The sequence below is a fragment of the Macaca fascicularis genome, chromosome 15 (assembly GCF_037993035.2).
Source record: "Macaca fascicularis isolate 582-1 chromosome 15, T2T-MFA8v1.1".
Lineage (NCBI taxonomy): Eukaryota > Metazoa > Chordata > Mammalia > Primates > Cercopithecidae > Macaca > Macaca fascicularis.
Window position 1 is genome coordinate 121,107,508 of NC_088389.1, and position 26,536 is coordinate 121,134,043.

At 43.9% G+C, this 26,536-nt stretch overlaps 1 protein-coding gene across 16 annotated transcripts in view; it reads left to right on the plus strand.

Annotated features, from left to right (window-relative positions):
- SYK (spleen associated tyrosine kinase) overlaps positions 1-26,536 on the plus strand; it is a 128,304-nt gene that overhangs the window by 7,212 nt on the left and 94,556 nt on the right. For 3 of the 16 annotated variants that reach the window (XR_012424873.1, XM_065530796.2, XM_074017826.1), the window contains exon 1: positions 18,832-18,991. The exons of 12 other annotated variants lie outside the window; for them this stretch is intronic. The gene's annotated coding sequence lies outside the window, so the exon portion shown is untranslated. Of the gene's footprint in view, positions 1-18,831; positions 18,992-25,746; positions 25,782-26,536 lie in introns of those variants that run through there. One more of the 16 variants, XM_065530797.2, reaches the window with a different exon arrangement.

The following is a 26,536-nucleotide window of genomic DNA, read 5'->3' on the forward strand; positions in this document are numbered from 1 at the left end:
TAACTGGTCTGTGTGGTGTGTGGGTGGCAGGAACTCCCCATTCTTTGTGGATGTGGCCGTGCCTTCCCTATTCAAACGAAGCCACACACATGTATTTTCCTTCAAGGGGGCTTCTGCTGCTTTCTTGGAGCTGGGGAGCATCTACTCTGCCATTGTCCTCCCGCTCCTCCCTGTTCCTCCCTCAGGTCTCTGTCACTTCTAAGGCACCCCGCTCTTGGCCTTCTCCCACCTTGCACCCCCCACACTGCTGCCTGCTACACTGGGGGCTGTGATTGCCCCCTTCAGTGTGAGCCTGTCTTGCTTCATGCCTTTCAAGGACAGCATTCATCGCCAAGCTACCCATGGAATATCTCCTCAGCTCCTCAGTGTGCTGTGACTTCATTTTCTGTAATATTGTTTTTCATGTTTCTTCCCCTTCTCTGCATTTATAGCTGTGCATATGCTTGAGGTGGAAGGCCACCACTTCCTTTCGGTTAGCAACGCCAATCAGCTGATGGTCATGGCTACGTGAAGGAACTCACAGTGAGGGCGAGGGGAAGAGCCTGGCTTGAGCAGGCTGCATCGCAGGCCTTGGCGTTAGGTTCCCCAAATCACTGCCGGTGATCTTGTAGCTCCGTCATGAAGTCTGTCCTGCTTATTAGGACACTGAGAGTCCAAATTCATAGATTTCTTAGAAGCCTGTTTAAATATGCAGAGCATCTAATTCAACCCGATTAGAAACTGGCTCAGAAAGGTGAAGGGATTTGTCCAACCACTAAGTGATGCTGCTGGGATTAGAACTCTCAAAACGAGGTGTTTCTAATCCAGAGCCAGAATCCGTATCCACTACTCTAATAAGGCATAAAAGAGGATCTGCCATCCTGCATAAGTGGTGGGCAGGTTTGGAGTCCTGTCAGCAGCTCAGGAAAGCTTGGAGAGGCAGAGGGAGGACACAGGCTCTGTCAGACATGCCGATTTTACTCTTCACCAATGGTTACACAGAACTCGTTATGATCTTTGTGGCTTTTGCATTGAAAAGTTAAGCATATACAATAGGAATCAGACACAATCCCAAACCAATGAGAGGTTCAGGTGAGAACAGTGAAGCTTTTGTGCATGCCTTCCTTCCACAGAGATAAATTTACTATCCAGAGTGAACTAGAGCCTCGTGGGAAGTGAGCACTGAGCCGCTAGCAGTGAGTGTCTCTGTCCTTCCCACATCAGACCTCCATGTCTGTGGCTATCTCCCTACGGGCAGAACTGCTGCTCTCTGCCTGCGTTGCTGTCATGAGGGTTGGGAGGGGACAGGTGTGGACAGATCTCAGACCCATTTCCCTCCTGTTATGGAAACGTTTGTGAGGCAGGAGGGATTTCAATGATTTGGTCAAGGGAAAGCAGCTTGGCAGCTGGGGAGAAGGACTCAGGCTAGAAAGAAGACAGAAAGGCAAGTATTTGCGAGGGATGATTTCTCCGAAGGAACCAGCAGTGTCTGCAAAGACTTCTGTGTAAGGTATTCCTCTTAGCTTATTTCTTCTAAGAAGACTCTGGAAGCTGTGTCAGTGTCTGTTATGGAGGAATGGAGTATCAGTCCGATCGGGTTTTCATAAAGCACCGCGTACTGGACGGCTTGAACAGCCCAGTGTGTCGCCTCCCTACTCTGGGCCAGAGAGACTGAGGTCAGGGTGTCCCGGGGTGGCTCCTTCTGAGGGCTGGGTGGGAGAATGTGCTCCTGGTGTCTCCTTGGCTTGGTGGGTGACTGTCTCCAGTTCCACATGGCATGCTCCCTCTGTGCCTGTCTCTGGGTCCAGATCTCCTTTTCATGTAAGGACACCAGTCATGTTGGAGCAGGGCTCACCCTAAGGACTTCAATGTGGCGTAATCACTGCTGTAAAGACCCTGTCCTTAAGTAAGGTCTCACTTAGAGGAGTTAGGGAGTTAGGACATCAACATTTGAATTTGCTGGGGACACAATTCAACCTGTAACAAATGGGTGAGTGAAGACTGGCACCTCCCCTTGATGGCTTTTCTGTGATGCCAAGAGCACCAGGGAGCGCTCCAGATCCGAAGATGGAGAGATGTCTAAGGCCCCCGAAATGTGCTGTATAGATGATTCCAGAATTTTGTCAGTGTGAACAGCAAACACAATTAAGCACATTAAAATACTTACGGTAAAGTGTTTCTTTCACTTTAGATGTGCAAAAACTTTAAAAAAGAGAGAGAGACTTATGAGAAGAGAAGACTCAGGGAAGAAATGTAAGATAAAGGTGTTGAGGGAGACAGACTCCACAAGATTGCAAGGTGAAGCTGCTGTGGGGAGTAGAGCCCAAATACCATGCAGGCATGGGCCAAGGGAGGCTTTGCATACCACGCAGGGGAGGCACAGGGCCATGGATGAATGGTCTTGGGAAAACTGCAAATCGTTTGGAAAAAAACAAAACTTTGCTCTTTATATCAAAATAAATTCCAAGCTGAACAAAGAATAAAAATATAGCATTGAAATAATAAAGCTATTAAAAGAAAACTTAGGTGAGTTTTAAAATAATTGTGAAGAGGCCTGCCTAAATGTGATAAAACATATGAATTTTTAATCATACTCACCACAAGATTGATAAGTACGATTTCCTAGAATTTTAAGTAAATCCCCATAAGATGAAAACATATATAAATAAATGAAAAAATGGTAAGATATATTTAATTTCAATGCTTGTGATAAAGCATCAATAGCTTTAATATGCAGTGAGTTTTTTCAAATCAATAAGAAAAAAAATACAGGTGGGTGCTGACAGGGCCATTTGGTAATATCTTTTAAAATTTAAAACACAAGTGCTTTCACTGAATAATTTCACTTTTAGGAACCTATTACACATATAAATTGACAAAAGTGGAGAAATACATATGCATACTGTAATTCATTACAACATTTTATTTTATAATAGCAAAAAAAAAAAAAACCCACTAAGGGAAGTGCAGTTGATTCATACGTTGGAATCCTATGCAGTCTTCTAAAAAATGTGGAATTTATTTCATTCACCAAATATGACAATGTCCAAGTTCTACTAGTGAAAAAGCAAGATGTGACATATCATTATATTTGTTTAAAAAACTCATGCTGGGTCAGGTGCAGTGACTCACACCTATAATTCCAGCACTTTGGGAAGCCGAGGTGGGCGGATTGCTGGAGCTCAGGAGTTTGAAACCAGCCTGGGCAACATGGCAAAACCCCACCTCTATGAGAAATACAAAAAAAAAAAAAAAAATTAGCCTGGAGTGATGGTGTGCTCCTGTAGTCGCAGCTACATGGGGGGCTGAGGTGGGAGGATCGCATGAGTCCAAGAGGTCAAGGCTGCAGTGAGCCGAGATCATGCCACTGCACTCCAGCCTGGGTGACAGAGCAAGACTCTGTTTCAAGAATCATAATCATAATCATAATAAGTAAAAACTAAAAATCTCACACATGCACATAATAATTTAAGTGATATTGGATTGTTGTTTACTACTTATACATACATTTCTGCCTATACATATTCTGTCCAGTGTGTACACATGTGTATGTAAATATGTAGCGTGATCTGGAAGTTTAAGCACCAAATTAAGAACAGCAGTTTTGGGGGGAGGGGAATATAATTGGTTTAGAGAAAAAGGTGAAATCTACATTTTTATTCTGCCTACTTCAGTGTGCCTGCAGCATTTACAATGATCAGGATTGTGTATATTTTTCAGTTTAGAAAAATGATAATAAGAAGGTTTCCTTGGGGGGAAAGGGTGAGTAGAATGAGACCAGGAAGAGAAGTAACTTAGAAACACATCGTGCATCGTGACTGCTGGCACCATTCTGTCCTCCAATGAAGAGTGAGGCTTCAAGAGGTTCAGCGGTTCACCCAAAGGTATACAGCCGTGGTCTCAAACATGCTTGCACCCTGCTGTCACTCAGGTCCTGAAGCCCAGACCACCTCCAATGACACTGGGGTGCTCTAGTGTGCAGCCTGCCTTCAGATGTTTCTTAAAGCCATTCTTACTCCACCCCACCCAGTGCAACAGCCAAGATTGAGGACCACCATTTGACAGCTAGTTCGTAGGATTTCATAGCACACAAACACATCTTTAAAGGCTGACGAGGATGCCACCAAATTGGAATTTATTGGTATGCTGGGTGTATAGGCAGCTGTGTGTGCCTTTGACTGCAAAGACACTGGGCAGGCCAGAGTGGCCCCTCCCCATTTGATATGTGTGTGTGTGTGTGTGTGTGTGTGTGTGTGTGTGTGATCAAGAGAGAGAGGGCTCGTGTTTTTCTGTTGCGAAGAGTCCTTTCCACAGGAACTTATATTCTCCTAAGGTATGCCATTCTGCAGAATTTTTGGAGGAAGGCTGTAGAGTGAGAATGTCAGTGCCTTCTCAGCATGCAGCTGTAAGCCTTGCAGGAGGTGAATGCACAGGAAATAATTCTCAGAGGAAGAATATGTGCACTGGTCAGATAGGAAAACTGACCTGTAACATTTTCTACACAAGATGATTTGAATGGTTTTCGTCTTTAAGATTTTTTTTTTAACATTATGCTTAGTCCACCGTGCTTTATTCTGTCAGACTATTTGTCATCTGCATGCTTTGTGTGAAACTTTTTTTTCTTGTGAGAAGGACGTAAGCAATTTCGCTTCTGGTTGAGAACTTGGGCCATGGTTTCTTGGTGTCTGTGGCTTGGCTTCTGGGCCTCACTGGCTGCAGCTGATGGTGACCAGAAGGGCTGTTCTTGTGGGTCATTAGGGGATGGGCTGCTGCTGCTACCTCCCCACCCCAGCTGCCTCCATCAGCACTGTGCCATACTCACCCAGGAGACGCCCTGGAGTCATCGCCTGCCCCCGTGTTTACACTTTATAATAAAATCTCTAGAATTGTGCCTTTGACGTGTAAACGTCCAGTTCCAAGAAGTGGCTCTAAAGCCCTCTCTGAGGGCAGAGTGGTTGTCAGAAGCAGACCAGGCCCTGGGCTCTAGATTCCATCCTTCACTTGAAACTTCTGGGGGCTGGTAGTACCCCATCTGCAAAATGAGGTTAAAAATACCTAGCCCTTGGGTTGCCATCAAGCTCAAAGATGCTCTATGCAAAGCACCAATCAGACTGGCTCACAAAGAATAGGCCCGCTGTCAATGTTCATGGTTGAGTACAGGATGTCAAGGATTAATAGCTACTGGTTACCAGGGAATTGAAGAGAGAGTTCTTTTATAAGCAAAAAGATTTTATGAGAGGGTCACAGAGACAGAGTGGCTCTTGCCCAACAGTATCGTAAGCAAATAAGCTGTGTCTAGATCCTAATCATGTGTGTAGGGCCCTGCTGGGTTTAATAAGCAACACATAGGGGGTGTGTTGTCCTCTACTCTCACATCCCCAGTCACTAGACAAGGTCACTCCCCCAGGGGGCATCTTACTCAGAAGCTCTAAGAGACTTTTTCGCATGACTTTGGCCTCTGCAGTTTTAAAATGTCCGGTTGGAGACCATGGCATGGAGAGTTTGTTATACTCTCTTCCCAGCATGGCACCCTCTTTGCATATTGTGGGCACTCTTAAAGTTATTTCTCATATTTTAATGTATCAGATATGACTTGGATACAGTCAACTAGATATTTAGAGAAAAATGTATCGCCCCCATTATCAAAAGAAAACCCAGAGCCTTCAAGTTTGGCCCAAGTAGAAGGAATTTCTGGAAGGGAGAATTGCCAGGACCGCACAGTCTCTGGTCCTGGGGGTGTGTTTAGAAGATGCAGCTCATCATGTCATCTGTCATCCCTGCTAAGGGTGTTCAGTATGGGGCCACTAGCCACATGTGGCCGTTGACCGTTCAATTACTCAAAACCATTTAAAATAAATGTTAAATTTCATTTAAAATTTAAAATTCAGTTCTCAGTCACCTTGGCCATGTTTCAGGGACCAGTTGCCACACGTGGGTGGTAGGTCTGTGTCAGGCAGAGTAGAACAGGTATTTCCATTGTTGCAGCAAGGCCTGCCAGACACCAAGCTGCTCTCAGCCCATCCCCTGAGGAGTCCAGGAGGGACATGAACTTCCACCCACCTCTCCGCTTTCCCAGCTCTCAGTGCCACCCCTTGCCTGAGTGCATGGTAACACTCGCCACTATTTCACGTGTTGATAACCTGCAGCTCCCAGTTTTCTTAAGAGGATCTGACCCTGGGAACTGATGAGGGCAGCAGGAGTGCCCTCTCCTTTGACATGAGAACTTGAGTCTTGTCCATGGGGCTCTGGCCTGGCCCTTTCCATCCCCAAGGCTGTAACATTCTCCTGCTCAACACAACACACACACACACTCTAATATTACTTCTCAGTCACCCAGGAACTGACATCGTTCCCAGCTATTTCCTTGCAGCAGTCCTCCAAATGGTAACACAGCCTTGGAGAAAGCTACGAAGTCACGTATCCTTGGGGTAAGCACTCTTGGTTCAGAATAATTTCTGAAAGAACAAACCAAGTTTTTGCTCAAGAGGGTCTTGAGGGACTGGAGAAAACCTTAGTGCTTGTTCCTTTCTCTTTGGTTAAAAAAAATCCAACATAGTTTCCTTGAAACATCTGGAACCTGAGGTTTTGTCCATTTTGAAAAGAAGATATGGGGAGGGAATGTGTTTCTCACAAAGGCAAAACAAAAAAAAATAAGATTTTAAGCAAGTGGCCCTTGTACGTTCAAGTCCAAGAAACAAGGCATTTGTTTCTGGGAATGCCTTCCATTTGCTCATTTTGTAAGTACTCAAGGCGGGCTGAGAAGGGAGCATTCTGAGGCGCTCCAGTGAGCAGAGGAGGGGTCCTGCCACTGGCCCCCCGGCTCCAGCCTTGCCTCACTCCAGGCGCTGGGGCAGAGATGTGTGGCTGGCCTGTCTCTGGAGTTCCTGTGCTGCTTAATTTGAGTAGAGATAAAATGCCACAAGAGAAGTCGTTTTGAAGGGTTTGTGAATTATAGGACTTCCTTTCATGATTCAGCCTGACTCCAGGAAGTGCAGTCACGTGCTGCCCTCCTAGGGGAGCTTCACCCCACCACCAGCACTCAGGCTCCACTTGCTGCAAAAGGTGCGATCAAGATGCTTCTTCCTGAATTATTATCTTAACAAAATTGATATGTCTAAAAATTAAGTTAACACTTTCATTCACTAAAAATGTTTTTCGGAATGGTGCCTTTCATGTGACTTCTTTATAGTCCCACGTGAAACTGGGAATATGCTCAGCTCTGTGCTTGTTCCCCTCTGTTTGGGAGCCTGTGCGGCTGCTCACTTTGCAGTCAGCTCTGTTTGGATCAGTTTTGAACCCCAGAACCTTCCACATAGAGGTGATAATTCTAGATAATTCTAGAGCAACTGCTTCTCTATCCTGGCTGTGTGCTAGGCTCTCTAGAGAGCTTTACAAGAAATACCGATGCCTGGGCCCATCCCCCAGAGATTCTGAGTGTTAGGGCTGGGAAAAGAGCACCCTGTGTGATCCTAACCCGCAGCTGAAATGCGGAGCCACTGTTCTCAGCTGGAGCTTTTCATTGTTGTTTTTGTTTATTTGTTTTGTTTGTGAATTGAGCTTACTAATGGAAGCAGGAGCTTGTTCTGCTTAGCGGTCATGAGAACCACCTAGGCAGCGGAGGCTGCCCTTAGAATCTGGTTCACTGGGCTGTGCTGGGCTGGACATGGGCAGTTTTAGGACACATCTAGATGGAGTGATTTTGAAGCAGGTGTTTAGAAGACAGATAGCTGTGCTTCTGTTCTTCTGATTCTTGACAGAGGCACCAGAACCTTCCACAGTCATTTCAGTCTAAGTCCTGAAATCGTTCACTGCCAGCCCTGAGCCTAGCTGGACTATGCCTCTGGTTGGACACATTTGCCACCTCTGAGAACTGGGTGGATGTAACTCTTCAGTCTTCTGGCTTGATGTGTTTCCAAGAAGAAACTTGAGGCCCAGTAATATTTAAAAAGTTTTTGGATAAATTTAATCTTACATAATTATGGGGTACACAGTGATGTTATATCTGTACAGTGTGGAAGGGTTGAATCAAGCCAATTAACACACCCATCATCATCAATGCTTATCATTAATCCTCCTCTCTATCTGCAACTTTGTACTCTTTGACTGTCATCTCCTCATTCTCTCACTCCCCAGCCCCTGGTAACCACTATTTTGTTCTCTGTTTCTATGAGTTCAACCATTTTAGATTCCAAATATGAGTGAGACCATGAGGTATTTGTTTTTCTGTGCCTGACTTATTTCGCTTTATGTAACTTTCTCCAGCTTCTTCTGTGTTATCACAAACAATAGAATTTCCTGCTTTTTCATGACTGAATAGTATTCCATTGTGTGTGCGCCACATTTTCCTTAGCCATTTATTCCTTGACGGACTTTTAAGTTGATTTTGTATCTTGGCTATTGTGAATAGTGCTGCAGTGAAGCATGGGAGTACAGATATCTTTTCAACATAAATTTGTAAACTTCCTTAAAATATTATGAGTTTTTTGTTGTTGTTGTTGTTGTTGGTTTTTTTTGTTGTTGTTGCTTTTGTTTTTTTGCAATTTTTTGTTTTTGGCTCATCAGCTATCATTAGTGTTAGTATATTTTATGTGTGGCTCAGGACAATTCTTCTTCTTCCAGTGTGGTCCAGGAAAGCCAAAAGATTGCACACCCCTGCTCTAGAGGTTCCTGGATAATATGCTCTTTTAACCCCGGTAGATAAGACTTTTTTTATTTCTGGAAATTTTATAACTTTAAACATGTGTTCTACTCCTTTATTTTAATTATCTATTTCAGGGATATTACTTTTATATATTTTAGATCTCTTCTTTCTTTCTCAATTTTTCTGTTGAATTCCTGAAGTCTTTGTTAATTCCTATTTCATTTTTCTCAAGCTCCACAGATCCTGTCCCCCATGCTGCCTGCAGTGTTAATATCCATTCACTTCTCCCTGCTTGATATAATAGCCATCATTTCTTTTCTGGCCTTTTCCCCTGATCTCTGCCAGCTTATTGTTGTTGTCTTTTTTTTTGCCTCTTCCTCTCTTTTGAGCTGTTATTTTAGCCAAGTGATTATTCTGTTAAGTTCTTTGATTCCATATCCGTGTGTGGTCATGGGTTCATCTGCCTTTTGGGATATTTTTCCAGTGAATGTCCTTTGCCATTTGTTTCTCCTGTTGCTTCTCTTCTTTAATTTTTTCAGCATAATTGTACAAACCCAGGGTAGGATCCTCATCTTTGAAATAAATAATGGAGGGGCCTTGGATATGTTCCAGCTGACCAGAATATTTCCTCCTTTCTCAATAATGTGTCTGTGTGTGTGTGAGAGAGAGAGAGACAGAGAGTGAGAGAGAGAGAATGAATTGGTTTAATATGTATTTCTCCCCAGTGAGGCTGCCAGCCATTCAGTCTCCTCTCTTCAGCACTCTAAGAAATGATTGACTTTCCATTGCTGTGTATATCCTTCCACTCCGCAGGCCTTGTCTGAAGTCTACAGCAGCTGGTCCCCACTAAGGGTCTTCATAATCCCAGGGTGAACACAGCTGCATTGTGCTCTGCTTGCGGCATGTTATTGCTCAGGATCAGGAGTGCCCACTGGTTCCATTGTATTTCTCTTTCTGGTTCTTGTTGCAAGGTCGTTTCAGAGAGGAAGGGGCAGTATCTCTGCCAACTCCCAAGCAATCTGATATTTTGATGTTTATCTTACAGAGTGACTTAGAGCATGTGGCATCGAAACGAAACCAATGGTTAAAAATCAACAAATAAGCAGGAAGCAACTTCAGAATGACCAAAAAAGTTCCTGGGGCACTCTCAGCTTCCGCCAGCCTCTCTGCTGGCCAACCAGGCCATTTCACTGGCTTTGATCTGTTCAGCACATTGAGTTATGGGGAGCCTCCCAAGTGTCAGGAGTGGGGTGAGGTAGCAGGGGCTGTCGCAGCAGCTGAGATGCTTCCCTGCACTCGACTTGTTTATGGTCAGATCGTAAGGAAGCATGGGAGCCCAGCATCAGGCCCCGGTCATGCGTAATCTCACTTATTCAGGACAGCAACCGTAAGGTTTTTCTTTGGGAAAAAAATTATAAAATACAGAAAAGTGCAGCACCATCCAAATTAATAAATGTTGCCATTTTACCCATTTATGCCTTTATTTTTCCTAAAAGAAGAACAGTCCAAATAAAGTAGAAGCTATAACCTTTTATGGATGGGGAAGTAGAGAGTAATCTGCTCAAGGCTGGCTAGCTGGTGAGCAGCAGGCCTGGCTCAGGCCCCTCTGGTGCCCCTTATTTAGGCTGCGTGGCCTTCTCTGCCCTGCAGGAATTGTGCTGGCTCGGCTGTGCAGGTTGGTGACTGCAAATATCAACCCCTCTAACAGAAAACCAGGCAGATTTTTCTCATGCCATCAGCATGATTTTTGGTATATGTAAATAAAACCTATGTTTTTGAGAGTAGCAGGAAACATTTTGTTAGAAAACCAAATGAATACAGGGAGATATGACTATCAGGAGCTGAGACTGATACTATAATTTTTCAAGTACTAGTATCTGTGTATTGATTTTTACAGTAATTTGTACTTTCCCATCCAGCTTGTTTGTGACCACTGAGGCCCTTTGTGAACATCTTAGAAGTCACTCAAAATGGATAAAGAATGAATGTGAGTCACCCGTAGCAGTCTTACATGAGATAATATAAGATTGATCCTCAGTATTCATGGCTTCTGAATTTGTGAATTTGCCTACTTCCAATCATTTATCTGTAATCCCCAAATCAATAACCATGATGCTTTCAAGGCCATGTGAGGTCATACACACAGTGTATTAGTTCATTTTCACACTGCTGATAAAGACATGCCCAAGACTGGGAAGAAAAAGAGGTTTAATTGGACTTACAGTTCCACATGGCTCGGGAGGCCTCAGAATCATGGCAGGAGGTGAAAGGCACTTCTTACATGGTGGCGGCAAGAGAAAATGAGGAAGAAGCAAAAGCGGAAACCCCTGATAAACCGATGAGATCTTGTGAGACTTAATCACTATCACAAGAATAGCGTGGAAAAGACTGGCTCCCATGATTCAATTACCCCCCTGCCCTGGGTCCCTCCCATAACATGTGGGAATTCTGGGAGGTACAATTCAAGTTGAGATTTGGGTGGGAACACAGCCAAACCGTATCACCCACACCTGGCCCCTTCAAATCTCATGTCCTCAAATTTCAAAACCAGCATGCCTTTCCAATAGTCCCCCAAAGCCTTAACTCATTTCAGCATTAACCCAAAAGTCCAAAGTCCAAAGTCTCATCTGAGACAAGGCAAGTCCCTTCCACTTCTGAGCCTGTAAAATCAAAAGCAAGCTAGTTACTTCCTAGATACAGTGGGGGTACAGGTGTTGGGTAAATACACTCATTCCAACTGGGAGAAATTGGCCAAAACAAAGGGATTACACGGCCAATGCAAGTCTGAAATCCAGCTGTGCAGTCAAATTTTAAGCTCCAAGATTATCTCCTTTGACTCCAGGTCACACATCCAGGTCACACTGATGCAAGAGATGGGTTCCCATGGTCTTGGGCAGCTCCATCCCTGTGGCTTTGCAGGGTACAGCTTCCCTCGTGGCTGCTTTCACAGGCTGGCATTGAGCATCTGCAGCTTTTCCAGGCACATGGTGCAAGGTGTCAGTGGATCTACCATTCTGAGGTCTGTAGGATGGTGACCCTCTACTCACAGCTCCACTAGGCAGTTCCCCAGTAGGGACTCTGTGTGGGGGCTCTGACCCCACATTTCCCTTCTGTGCTGCTCTAGCAGAGGTTGTCCATGAGGGCCCTGCCCCTGCAGCAAACTTTTGCCTAGGCATCCAGGCATTTTCATAACATCTTCTGAAGTCTAGGCAGAGGTTCCCAAACCTCAATTCTTGACTTCTGTGCACTCGCAGGCTCAATACCACATGGAAGCTGCCAAGGCTTGGGGCTTTCACCCTCTGAAGCTACAGCCTGAGTTTCACATTGGCTCCTTTCAGCCACGGCTAGAGCAGCTGGGACACAGGGCACCAAGTCCCTAGGATGCACACGCATGAGGACCCTGGGCCCAGCCCATGAAACCACTTTTTCCTTCTGGGCCTTCAGGCCTGTGATGGGAGGGGCTGCTGTGAAGGTCTCTGACATGGCCTGGAGACATCTTCCCCGTGGTCTTGGGGATTAACATTAGGCTCAATGCTACTTATGCAAATTTCTGCAGATGGCTTGAATTTCTTCCCAGAAAATGGGTATTTATCTTCTATTACATAGTCAGGCTGCAAATTTTCCAAACTTTTATGCCCTGCTTTTTTTATAAAACTGAATGCCTTTAACAGTACCCAAGTCACCTCTCGAATGCTTTGCTGCTTAGAAATTTCTTCTGCCAGGTACCCTAAATTATCTCTCTCAAGTTCAAAGTTTCACAGATCTTTAGGGCAGGGGCAAAATGCTGCCTATCTCTTTGCTAAAACATAACAAGAGTCACCTTTACTCCAGTTCCCAACAAGTTCCTCATCTCCAGCTGAGACCACCTCAACCTGGACCTTATTGTTCATATCACTATCAGCATTTTTGTCAAAACCATTCAACAAGTCTCTAGGAGGCTCCAAACTTTCCCACATTTTCCTGTCTTCTTCTGAGCCCTCCAAACTGTTCCAGCCTCTGCCTGTTACCCAGTTCCAAAGTCGCTTCCACATTTTGGGGTATCTTTTCAGCAACACCCCATTCTTCTGGTACCAATTTACTGTATTCATTTATTTTCAAACTGCTGATAAAGACATATCTAAGACTGGGAAGAAAAAGAGGTTTGATTGGACTTAAAGTTCCACATCGCTGGAGAGGCCTCAGAATCATGGAGGGGGGCGAAAGGCACTTCTTACATGGCAGCAGCAAGAGAAAATAAGGAAAAAGCAAAAGCAGAAACCCCTGATAAACTCATCAGATCTCATGAGACTTATTCACTACCATGAGAATAGCATGGGAAACACCGGCCCCAATGATTCAATTTCCTCCCCCTGGGTCCCTCCCACAACATGTGGGAATTCCGGGAGATACCATTCAAGTTGAGATTTGGGTAGGGACACAACCAAACCATATCACAGAGTGGCACAAAATTTTAGCCACATGCATTTTTCGGACACTCCAACTCCTCCTTTCACCTCATATTATAAGTAAGTGTCTTTTTCCTAGTCTACTTAGTGCCATATTTTTTGCATTTTTGTTCCTTTTTTCAAATTGTGGTGACTTTGCTGTTTAGAGTAGCCCCCATTGAAGTGCTATCTAGTGTCCCTAGGTGTCAGAAGGCTGTGCTGTGCCTTATAGAGAAAATATGTGGGTTAGAGAAGCCTCTGTCAGGTGTGAGTTATAGTTAGTGCTGTTGGCCATGAGTTCAATGGTAATGCATCAACAATAGATATGAAATAAGGTGCCTTTACACAGAAACACATAAAACAAGTGATGCATTAATCAGCTGATGAAAATATGGTGACCACAGGCTCTCAGGCACATAATCCCCGAGAAGCAATGGGCTACTACTTGCTAATTCAGTTTTGGGGGTAACTTTATGGAACATATAACCTGAAATAATGAGAATAAACTATATTTTACTTCTTTCTTTTACAAAGCAAGGAAGTAATTTTTTAAAGCAAGTTAAATTTGACTCTTTTTGTAAGAGATATGGTTATGAAATGGTTGACCTGTTTTATAATACAGAGAAAGTCTCTTAGCCTTACACTTTATATTAGTTAATTAAGTCAGCAGATTTTTATTGGGATGATGTGACTGGCACAGTTTTGGTACCAGAAGGGCATCAGCAAAAAAAGTCCAGAAGTAGACAGATCACAGCCTTCAGGATTAAAAGCAGTCTCATCAATGTGATATTTCTGTTTAAACTTAGTAGCAAGTCCAAAATAAGAATCTTCTAATTATCACACATTTTTCTTATGAAAGAATAATTTTTCATAGTCAATATTTCTAAAACATAATCAGTATCTTTCTCATTAGCAGAGACTGATTGTATGGCAGATGTACTTGCACCTGCAGAAGCTGGAGAAGGGTGATGATTTAGTGTAGTGCACACCCACCAGGCAGTCCTCCTGGCTCCCAATATTTAGGCCCACAGTATGAGCCTAGGTCATATTGGGCACAGGCTCACTCAGAGGCTATCAGGCAGAAATCTCTGCCTCACCACACAGCAGCTTTAAACATTGCCTTCAGTGGGAGTCTTACTTGCACCCCACACAGCTCAGGTACAAGGCCCTGAGGTCCACACCTGGAGCTGATTATCTCTTTGAATAACACCGTAGACAGAGCTACCAGAAAATAAAAGAAACTAAAAGGCATGATTAATACAAGCCTCACTAGGTTCTTAAGGTGAAGATCTGAGAAAGAGCTCCTCATGGCCCTGGCAGGGGAGGGGAAGAGTGGTAACTGTGAAATACATCTAGGCTTTCTCCATGACAAAGGTTACTCTCCAAGGGAAAACACTTTGCAAGGGCCTTGCCTCAGCTGGGAATTCCCAAGGAAATTCCTCAAGTTCCAGCACCCTCCTCACTTTATCACTTAAAGGACAAAAAACTCGTAGTCAACAGGGGTCAGGGCTTCAAGGAAATTGTTACAGAATGGTAAAAGGGTCGAATATCCAAGAAGTCATAACAATTCTAAATGTGTATGCACATAACAACAAAGCATCAAAATATGCAAGACTAACACTGATAAGACTGAAAAGAGAAATAGACAAATCCTGTCTTATAGTTAGAGATTTTAATCTCTTTCTCACAATAGTTGATAGACCAAATAGATAGGATTAAAATGACCTGAGCAGTACTGTCAACTTGATCTAATTGACATTTATAAAATATTCCATTCAACAACAGAAAAATGCACATTCTTCTCAAGCTCACATGGCATATTCACCAAGATAGAGCACATTCTTGGAAAACATGTTAACACATTTGAAAGAATAAACGTCGTACCAATTATGTTCTCAGAACACAATAGAATTAAACTAGATATCAACAACAAAAAGATGGGGGTTTTAGGAAATTTCCCAAATACCTGGAAATTAAACAACAGACTTCTGTATAACCTATGTGTCAAAGAAGAAGTCTCCAAAATTAAAAAAAAATGTTTTGAAGTGAATAAAAATAAAAATATAATTTATCAAAAATTTTGGGATGTAGTAAAAGCAGTGCTTACAGAGATATTTATAGCACTAAGTGCACACATTAGGTAAAAAATATATAAAGCAAATTACTTGCGATTCTACTTTTAAGAAACTACAGAAAGAAGAGCAAATTAAGCCTAAACCAAGCAAAAGAAAATAAATAATTAAAGCAGAAATCATTGAAATTAAAAACAGGAAAACAGTAAAGTCAATAAAACAATGTTGGTTCTTTGAAATTATCAACCAAATTGATAAACCTTTAGCCAAGAAAAAAAGGAAAAACAACATAGAAGATGCAATTTACCAATATCAGAAATGAAGGAAAGGTCACCACTGTTGATCTAATAGATATAAAAATATGATAAAGGAAGATCATGAACAACTCTATACTCACAAATGTGGTAACTTAGGTGAAATAAACTAATGCTTGAATGACACAAACTACTAAAACTTACAGAAGAAATAGGTAGCCTGAATAGCCCTATGTCTTTAAAATTTAAATTAATATAACCTTTAAAACAGAAATCTTCAGACCCAGATGGGTCCACTGGTGAATTCTATCCAAACAGTTAAGAAAGAAAGAATACCAGTTTTCCATAATCTTTTCCAGAAAATAGAAATGGAGAAAACAGTTTCTAATTCATTTTATGAGTTCAGATTTCACCTAATACCAAAACCAGTTGAGGCATTACAAGAAAACTGCAAAGCAATATTACTTATACATATAAAAACCCTCAGTAAAATATTAGAAAATCAAACCCAACAATGTATAAAAAGATCTATGTGCCACAACCAAGCGGTGGAATTTATTCCAGGTAAGTGGAATTTATTCCGGGTAATGCAAAACAGGTTCAACATTTGAAAATAAATTAATGTGATCCATCACATCAATGGGCTAAAGAAGAAAAATCATATGACCATGTTAATAGAGGCAGAAAGGGCATTTGACGAAATCAAAACACTCTTTCATGGCAAAAAAAAATCTTAAACTAGGAATAGAGGGAAACTTTTGTAACTTGATAAAGAACATTAAGGAAAAAAAAAAAAAAACCCTACAGGTAACATCATACTTAATGGTGAGAGACTGAACACTTTCCCTCTGATACTGAAAACAAGGTAAGGCTGTCCTGTCTCACCACTTTGCTTCGACATCCTACTGGGAGCCCGAGCTAGTGCAAGAAAACAAAATAGAACTTATACAGATCAGAAAAGAAGAAATAAGACATCTTTATTCACAGATAATACACATGTCCATATGGAGAACTTCAAAGAATCCATAAAACAACTCTCATAACCAATAAGTGAGTTTGCAGGATGCTAGATCAATATACAAAAGTCAGTTGCTTTCCTATATGCGAGTAGTAAACTACTGAAATTTGAAATAAGAACAATTACTATTTATAATAGCACCAAAAAGACAAAAAACACAAAAAAATACTTAGGCATAAATCTAACAAAATATGTACAGGATCTGTATGCAGAAAACTACAACATACTGATGGAAGAAATCAAAGAAGATGTAAATAAATGGAAAAGTAGTGCATGTTCATACATTGGAAGACTCAATGTTGTTAAAATGTTCATTCTGCCAAGCTTGATCTATAGATTCAACCCAATCCCAATCAAAATCCCAACAAGCTGTCTTGTAGATAATGACAAAATGATTCTAAACTTTACTTGGGAAGGTAAAAGACCTAGAATACCCAACACAACACCCACTAAAAAAGGGACAAAGTTGGAGGACTCATACTACTCAATTTCAAGTCTTACTAGAAACAGATACAATTCCTGCCCTTATGGGACAAACAGACATTCATCAAAAATGCACATGCTAGAAAGTAAAGGTAAATTAAATTAAAACAGTGGTCAGTGGTACAAAGGGAAAGCATGTTGGTTTTGACGGTGGGGACAGGGACATGTTTATCCTGAGCTCAAAGGGTAGTCTGGACAGTGGGAGGATTTTTAGCAGAGAAAAGGGCCACAGCTTAGAACATGTGGGAAGGGAGCAAGGTGGGGGCACTGACAGCCAGGGCTACTCAAAAGAGATGTGGAGGGAAAGGATGTTATGTGGTTTTGGAGACAAGTGGGCATGTGTGGGAGGCTGAGAGGTGAGATAGGTGGGATTGGCAAGGGGTTGACTTTAAGCAGTGTAGAGAAGGGAGTGATCTAAGAGAATTTGGATTTTTATCTTCATAAATGGATGGAGCTCTTGGGCCAAAGTTCTCAAACTTGAGCTTTTGAAATACAGAACCTAGAGCTTCACCCCAGAGTTTCTACTTGGCAGGTCAGGGTGGAACCCTAAGAATTTTCATATCTTCCATGTTTCCTGGTGATGCTGACATTGCTCGTCCAGAGACACACATTGAGAACCCAGCTCCAGGGAACAAGAAGGAGCTCCAGGTTAGGCAGGAAGGACCCAAGCTTACATTTGGATGGGTTGACTATGAGTGCCTTTTTGCCGCCACCTGAAGATGGTAGCTAAGAGAAGAGGTGGGCTTCAAATATTGGCTCCACTACATACTGTGTGTTCTTCAGCAAGCCAGTTGACCCTCCTGAGCCTCGATGGCCAGGTCTGTGAATTGAGGATGACAATAGTATCTACCATTAGAGATGTTGTGCAGATCAGTTGATATCTGTTGAGTCAGGTACTCATGGAATAGCTGTTTTGCATTATCCTCATCACCTTCATCATCATGGTCACTCTGGCCAGCACTAAAGACATATACCCAACCTCTCTGTGGCTGAAGTTTATCTTCTATAAAATGAGAACCTGTTTTTCATGAAGCTGTCATTTTCACCAGTTTGGGGTGCAGGTGCAGATTGCCTACTGTTGCGTTTCTGAACACTTCCCTCGCGAGGCTCCTAACCCCACCCCAGCAAACTCATCAACATGACTCCTTCCAGCTTCCACCGCTCTGGGGAGGATTCCTTTTTATCTTGCATTTCCAGTGATGTTTCACGGCCTTTTGTGGAGTGGAACCTGGCTGAGCTTCTGGCTCTTCTTGAGCGTGGGGGATATCTCAGACTGCAGTGGGAAATTCAAAAGCTGCTTGCTTCACAAAGTAAGGGAATGTTAGTAGATGCTTGAAAAGTACCCTGAGGGAGCTGGTCAGAGGTGCTCTGTAAAATTGCATCTGTTGCTAGCACCATGAGCAGCTGTCTGCCCAGGAGGCCTGGGAACAGGGACAGAGAGAGCTGGCACCCTTCCTTCCTCTGCCCTACACATTGGCCCTTCCGCCATTAAGACCATCTCCGCTTGACTTTTTCAGTCTTCTGGCTGGGAATTAGCATCTTGAGGTCTCCATTAAGATCTTTTCAAGGATGCTTTTCCTATTTGTTTCAATCTTCTGGTTGAATTTGATCCATGTTATGATGTCGGACTTTTTAAAAAACATAAAACAATCAGGAAAACGTTGCTATACCCATCCTAGCAATTCAAGACCAAGTTCATTTTGGTAAAAACACTTGGGAAAGGGCATTTCCAGGCTGGCTAATCATTAAATGGCACAGTCCTGTCCACTGACTCCCTCTTCAACTGGTGTGTGTTCTGGAGGGATCTATGTCTCAGAGCATGACTTCATTTTGAATGTGCAATTAAAAGAGGCCCCATGCTGCTGGGGATCTCGCACTTCTGCTTTCTGGTTTGTTTTGCATGCTGACACTTTGAGGAAAAGCCCACTTCCCTAATTACAGACATCGTCCAGCAGCAGGAAGCACTCTGGCTTGTTGATGCCTGTCTTGTGCTTTCTCTCTGTTTCAGTTGTTTTCCTTTTAAGATACTCCTCTCAGATTTGTGCGCTTCTTCCCTTCCCACATTTTATACTGCCCAGCGCCTGGGATTCCAGACCTGCGTTTGAATCCAGGAGAGGGAGGTAGGTCAAATTTGTGGGAATCAGGCATATTTAGAAACCCTGACCTCAGGCTCTGCGCCTCTGTGGGTGTCTGTAGGAGGGATACTTAGCTTTCATGCCTGTGTCTGTGTTTCCTCTCCTTTGCCGCCAACATTCTCCCACTGAGCACATGTCCATCTTGAGCTGGAAGGTTTAGCGGTTTGCCATCTTGTCTTGCCTGCAGTTATGATGCAGCTAAACCATCTTTCTCTCCTTCCCATAACCTATGCCACTTTGCTTTAAGCATTGGGTATATTTATGTCTCAGGTTTATGAAAGACAATTATAAAATCTCAGGAGACCATCATAAGCCCTGTAATATCTTGCAGTCCTGAGTTACCCACAATTATTTTTTAACTGGCTAGGAAAAAGAATGCTAGTGATTTTTAAAAAATAGACATTCAGTAAATTCTGGATATTTCTTAATCCACGTTTACTGTGTCCTTTTTGCTTAAGTCAGGTGTTTGGCAGCTGCAGGGTCCCCATAAAGGTTATGCTAATGAGGTAGTGATAGAAAAGTAAAATAGAGCCTGAAAGCGGGAAACGTCAGCAAGGTACTAAGGCACAGACAGGAGATGTTAGGTCTGCCGGCTGTTGTCATTGCAGTCTGCTGTGGCCTCACCCCCAGGCCTTCACAGCTGATTAGGAAAGGGTCTTGGGATGGGTACCAGGGCAGGATCAAGGAAAGCCTGCGACTGTTCTGCCTTTCTCATCATCCACGTGTGGTTTGCCTAGATAAAAACAAGACAGTAAGATCTATCAGGCATATTCAACATGAGTTCATTTGTCTAGCATCTTGTTAGTTGTTTGTATTTTTCCACAGAGAAGAGTGAGTGATGAGGTGGCCCTGGGACATAGTAGATGGTGCAGTTCACTGGGGAGACGTCCTTGGCCCCACTCAGGGTCAATATGGGCCCCAGACTGCTGGCTGCAACCCCACCCTGTCCTCTTCTGCTCAAAAGAGCATGCAAGGGACGTTGCTAAGTGGCAACTGTGGTTGCAACCCAGCGTTCAGTTAATTATTCACAGTGGCTAGCTCTCTTTTTAATTACCAATTGCATGTGCATTGCGTGTGCGTCCCTTCCCCCTCCTCTGAGCACACCTGTGTGATGAGGCATGTACTTCTTCCTGATGGAGAAGAACTACAGAGATGTCTCCCAGGTGGAGCCCACAGCCCGGCCCAGTCACCAGCACAGCACAGTGACTTGACTGTCCTCCCTAGCTCCCTTCCCTACCCGTGGCAAGTGCCAACTTGCTTCCACTCACATTGAACGTGGTCAACTTGCCTCCCTCCCACACTGTAGCACTTGAACAGGGCAATACTAGATTATAGCAGAGGTTCTCTGGCATTCGAGTGCTTAAAAACTACCTGGGAAGCAGGCCAGGTGCGGAGGCTCACGCCTATAATCCCAACACTTTGGGAGGCCAAGTTGGGCGAATCATGAGGTCAGGAGTTTGAGACCAGCGTGGCCAACATGGTGAAACCCTGTCTTTACTAAAAATACAAAAAATTAACCGGGTGTGGTGGTGTGCGCTGTAGTCCCAGCTACTCGGGAGGCTGTGGCAGGAGACTCTCTTGAATCCAGGAGGCAGAGGTCGCAGTGAGTGGAGATCATATCATTGCGCTCCAGCCTGGGCAACAGAGTAAGACTCAGTCTCAAAAAAAAAAAAAAAAAAAAAAAAAAAATCACCTAGAAGGCTGTTTAAAATTTACATTTCTTGTCTATATGCCCTATTTGCTGGGTCTGAGGTGGACCCAGGACCCTGCTTTCCAGAAGGGAGCCTGAGGGTGGGGTGCCCTGAAGACCACACTCAGGGAGAACTGGACATGTGGGCTTTCATGAGCCAGAGTCCTGCCAAGAACTAGAATCTGCAGGTGGCTTTGGCCGGTCCCACTTAGAGGCAAGAAGAGGTGTGGATAGTAGAGAACCTGGATATCACACAGTCCCGAGGATGAAAGTGGAACCCTCGGACCAGATCCTTAGTCTCTTCCTTTTGTGAGCCATTTCTGCCTACCTGTTGTCAGGGAGGCAGGAGGTTCATTTTTCTCTCACATGGCGCCTGACATAATGACTTGCACATGGTAGATGCTCAACAAGCGTATTGAGTGAATCAATCATTTAGATGTAAATTAAATGCACCAGATGGGCTGGTTGTTTATTTATAACTATGTAGAGAGTTAACATTTATGTTGACACCCAAGCATAATACCTGTTTTCTGTGTTAATTATGGCAAGGTGGGCATAGAAAAGAGATTTCTGAGTGTCTCTTGTGGAGCTTGAAAAAGTCTATGTGTGGGTTGAGATCAGCCTTTACTTGGTGCACTTTCAAGTCTTTTAAGTTCTGAAGGCACAGCAAGAGAATTTGGTGTTGAAGGTTTGGATAATGTTTCCAAGTATTTCAATATCCCTCTATTTCTAAACATTAGTAAAAATCATGCCTCATGCTGCCATCCTTAGCTTCACTTTTTGTTTCTTTTTTTTTTTTTTTTTTTTTGAGACAGAGTCTCGCTCTGTCCCCCGGCTGGAGTGCAGTGGCGCGATCTTGGCTCACTGCAAGCTCCGCCTCCCGGGTTCCTGCCATTCTCCTGCCTCAGCCTCCCAAGTAGCTGGGACTACAGGCACCCGCCACCGCGCCCGGCTAATTTTTTTGTATTTTTTGTAGAGACGGGGTTTCACCGTGGTCTCGATCTCCTGACCTTGTGATCCGCCCGCCTCGGCCTCCCAAAGTGCTGGGATTACAGGCGTGAGCCACTGCGCCCGGCCTCACTTTTTGTTTCTGAAATGTGTATCTCTGTATACTAAGAAGTCCCCTGTGCAGGCCCGCACATACAGCAAAGTCAACTGCTCAGCAGAATGTGCACGATGTAAGGCTGTGCCTTGGAGACCAGGCACCCCGTGCAGTGTGATGCACAGGCAGGCCTCAGGATGGCGTCCTGGAGGACAAGTGATACCTGTTAATGAAGCCAGTGGAGTGGATGCAAGGCCAACTCAGGCCCTGCAGCTGGGTTCTGTTCCTCAGTGTTGAGGCCGCAGGTCTGTGTCCACATGTTTTCTTTTGCACAGTGGGATCCTGCCACACAAGGCAGTGCCCCCAGTCCTTTGCAGACCAGTCAAATGTGCTTGTCTGCAGAGCCTGGTGCTCGGTGGGGTGGTCCCACCACATCACTCTTCCTTGGTCATTTCTCTGTAACTAATCAGCCAGTCCCTGACCAAACCAGCAAGATCAATTCTTCCTCTGGCTGGGCTCATTCTTCTGTTTTTTCTTTTCTTTTTCTTGGGACAGAGTCTCGCTCTATCGCCCAGGCTGGAATGCAATGTTGCGATCTCTGCTCACTGGAAACTCCACCTCCTGGGTTCATGCCATTCTCCTGCCTCAGCCTCCTGAGTAGCTGGGACTACAGGCACCCGCCACCACGCCCAGCTAATTTTTTTGTATTTTCAGTAGAGACAGGGTTTCACAGTGTTAGCCAGGATGGTCTTGATCTCCTGACCTTGTGATCCACCCGCCTTGGCCTCCCAAAGTGCCGGGATTACAGGCGTGAGCCACCGCACCCGGCCTCCTCTTTCTTATGAAAATTAATCTAACCCACAGATGAAGTATCCTTTCACCCAAGTCTTGACAATTTTCTCAGCTTCAAGCTTCAGAGGAAATTCCCAGGCGCATCTTAACAGGGCTGCTTTGCATTGAGGGGCTGTGTGGTTTGAGCGTGACAAGCGTGGATAGCTTTCTGCACTATGCTGATTTTGTTCCCTTCAATGGTATGGATTTGGCAGCAATTGTTTCCAGGTGATCTTTGCCCAGAGAACCACTTATTTCCCCCACTGTCACCTCAGTCTGTATGATAGCAGGGCTCTCATGGCCCAGGGATGTGAAAGTGAGACACCTTCAATTGCTAAGCGCTGCTGGAAATGTGCACTACAGGAAGTTGAGGGGGCTGGAGGGGAGGGAGCAGCACCTGCAGGAGCCATGCTTCAGTGGGTCTCAAGAAAAGCAGAAGGCTGGAATCTCAGGGCTGAGGCCCCTTGACAACTAGGACAAATGGGGTAAAAAAAAAAAAGGGGGGGGGGGTTAGAGAGACATAGGCTACCTCTTCTGGTTTGATGCCAAGCTAGAAAATGCTGAAATGAACACACATTTATGAGATAGGAGTAATGTATTTAAGAACACAGTCTTACATAGAGATAACTGTTTTCCCAAAACATCCAAGGTAAATTTATATATCTTTATGGATGAGGTTGGGTCTTTTCAGGGAAGGTTGGGGAGATGGAAGAGAAATTACTTATGATCAGGCCTCATGATTCATGGATTCCATATCTCTACATTCACCTACTCATTTAAATCTATTTGCAACCCCAGAATCAATATTCACAGCACCTTTGCAGTCATTTGTGACACTCACAAAGCAGTGAAAAATTTGAGGTCACCCAATACATATGCTTAGGTTGCACAAGGTGACACTCTGCTTTCTTGTTTTAGCTCTTACAAACACATTTTCTTTTTTCTTGGCCCATTTAGTCCATGGTTTTTGCATTTTTGTGCTTTTTGGGGGTGATTTTGCTATTTAAAATGGCCCCAAGTACAGTGCTTAAAGTACTTACTGTCTGGTGTCTCTAAGTACAAGAAGGCTCTGATGTGCTTTACAGAGAAAATACAGAGAAAATACAGGCTCTGATGTGTTAGGGAAGCTACTTCCAAGCATGAGTTATTGTGCTATTGACCATGAGTTCAAGGTTAATGAATCAACAATATATATGAAATAAATATCTTTAAATAGAAATACATATAAAACAAGGTTCTGTATTGAGTGACAAAAATGTTGTAACCAGAGGATCACAAGAACCTAAGCCCATATTTCCCTAGGAGCAACTGTTCAGGATTTGAAATTCAGCCTTCACGGTGACTTTACAGAGCATAACTACTGTGAAGAACAAGGAGCAACTGTATTTCGCTTCATGCATCAGATGGAAAGAGAATAGAACCAGAAGTAGTGATATTGATGAAATGGAGAGAGGAGAAAGAAGAGAAAGAAATGACACTATGAAGATTTATTAGTTAAAATGTTACTAGTGATAATAAATTAATCAGAACTTTGGCCTCTGCCTTTGATCCTGGTTCCCGTAATCTCTAAGTGCCAGGCTCAGATAATGTGGCCCTTGCAGGGTTTGGGCAGCTAGTCCTCTAACCATTTCTATAGGTAAACGCGGCCATGAAGGAAGCATACACTGGGCTCAGCTCCTTCCTTCCTAACCTCTCTTCTAGCCCCACGTACCTCTTCAATACCAGAAAGTCTTCTTCTGACTCTGCCAGAGCCCAGCTCCTAGAACCTAGCTCATTCACTCACCAGCCTTTTTTGTCAATAATTCATTCAAATATTTATTTCTTTAAATATCTATTAAGCACTGTTGCTTCTCTCGCCCAACTCCATTGCACATGCTATATCAGTTATCTGTTGCTACATAACAGATCACTCTAAACTTAGTAGTTTAAAACAACAATAATTACTTATTATTGCTCATAATTTCTGTGGGCCAAGCATTTGAGATAGCTGGGAAGGCTCAAGCCCTCTGTAGGGTTGCAGTCAGGTGTGTGGGCCAGGGCTACAGTCTCACCTGAAGGCTTGATAGAAGCTGGAGGATCCTCTTCCGAGGTGGCTGCTCGTACGGCGGGTCACTTAGTGCTGGCTATTGGCTAGAGGCCTCAGTTCCTTACCACATGAGCCTCCCCAAAGAGCTACTTGAGCATCTTTCCAACAAGGCATCTGGTTTCCCCAGAGTGAGCAATCCAAAAGCTGAGGAAAAGTGTTAAGTGCTCTCGTGAGCTGGCTTCAGAGACCCACCATTGTCACTCTGCAATCAGCCACTCTGTGTGCAAGGGGTGGGTGTACCAGGAAGTGAGGATCGCTGGGCACCATCTTGGAGGCTGCCTACCGTGTGTACATTTTAACTCTCCAACAGAATTTGAAGGCTGAAGACCCATACTTAAAGTAGCCTCTGTTCTAGGCAATAGGGAACAAAATGGTAAACGTACTTACGCTAATGGAGTGTCTATTCTAGTGGCTTTGAGGAACGTAGACCAAAAAAAAAAACAGAACTAAAACTCCAAGGTGGGACAGGTAGCTGGGAGGGTTAGTGTCAGGTAGGCCTGTAGAGCTCAGCCCCTCTTCATCATGCTGGCTGTTTCTCTGTAGGGGATGAAATTTTCCTCTGCCAGAGCAATGGCCTCTGGACAACTTGTTCAGCTGCTTGCCCAGGTGTGATCGTCTGTGCCTAATCTTCCAGTCAGACTGCCCCTAGAAACGTGACTTCTTAATTAGCTCAAAGGATATCTGAAACATTGTCCTTATGGTGGCAAGCATGGATCTATTGCTCTTCATCTATAAAGTTGCTGCCTGATAAGGCAGAACTACACAAATGATAGTTTCCCAACTAAATGCATTTTAAAGGGCAAAGGTTGTATAGTCAGCCTTAGTCCTGGCATAGGGGAAATGGACTATGGAAGTCTAGTTGGAAGAGAAGATTGAAACATGCCAGTAAGTGCAGAAGGATACAGTGTAATTTAAATAAAACACATGGAAGACATGAGGAGACTAGCGGGATATCATGGGCTCATCCATTTCTGCATGTTCCAGGAGGGTGGCTGGCAGGGCTCCTTGGGTGTGGAGCAGAAAGAATCAAAGCCTGTAGAATAAATCTGACTCTGTTCTAGATTTAACTCCTCACGATGTATCACATGCAGGGTGAAGCTTGACTGGCACTAGGGAGGATTTTGAGGTAAGGAAGCATTTTTTTGGTTCAGTCCAAGCCTTCATTGACTTTCCACCATCCTCAGGTGGGGGTGGGCATGTCTGTCTCCCGACCTCATGCACACACATGTGTGCACACACATGCACACACATACACACCCTTCTTATGAAGTGTGGGGCTGCCTGTGCTTTTCTCTTTTCTTCATCTCACCATGACTTATCCTCTTCTCTATTCAAAGTTCCCACTTGAGAGGGTCCAGTTGCCCTGGGCACCCCTCCACACTCCCCACTTATGACTTCAATTAGTTACAGTGGCTTTGGTATACTGTCATTCCCTTTCACCAGTGAGGAATTCTGGTGCTATGGTGCCCAGGTCACACAAAGCTGGGCTGAGTCACCGGCCTTCCTGATTCTCACCTCTGTGCCCTTGGGTTCCCTGCTCTCTGGCCCAGGGGAACCACCTCCATGGGGTTCCATTCCTTTCCAGCCCTCCTTGTCCTTTGTTCATTGGCAATGATGTTAACAAATTATATAGGGGAATATTTGTTCATCTAATTTATTGGTAAAAAGGCTGGAACAAGCTTGTCCAACCCATGGCCCACCAGCCACATGTGGTCCAGGATAGCTATGAATGTGGCCCAACTAAAATTTGTAAGCTTTCTTAAAACTTTGTGAGATTTCTTTCCCTTGTTTTTTGTAGTTCATCAGCTATCGTTAGTATTAGTATATTTTACATGTGGCCCAAGACAATCCTTCTTTTACCAGTGTGGCCCAGGCAAGCCA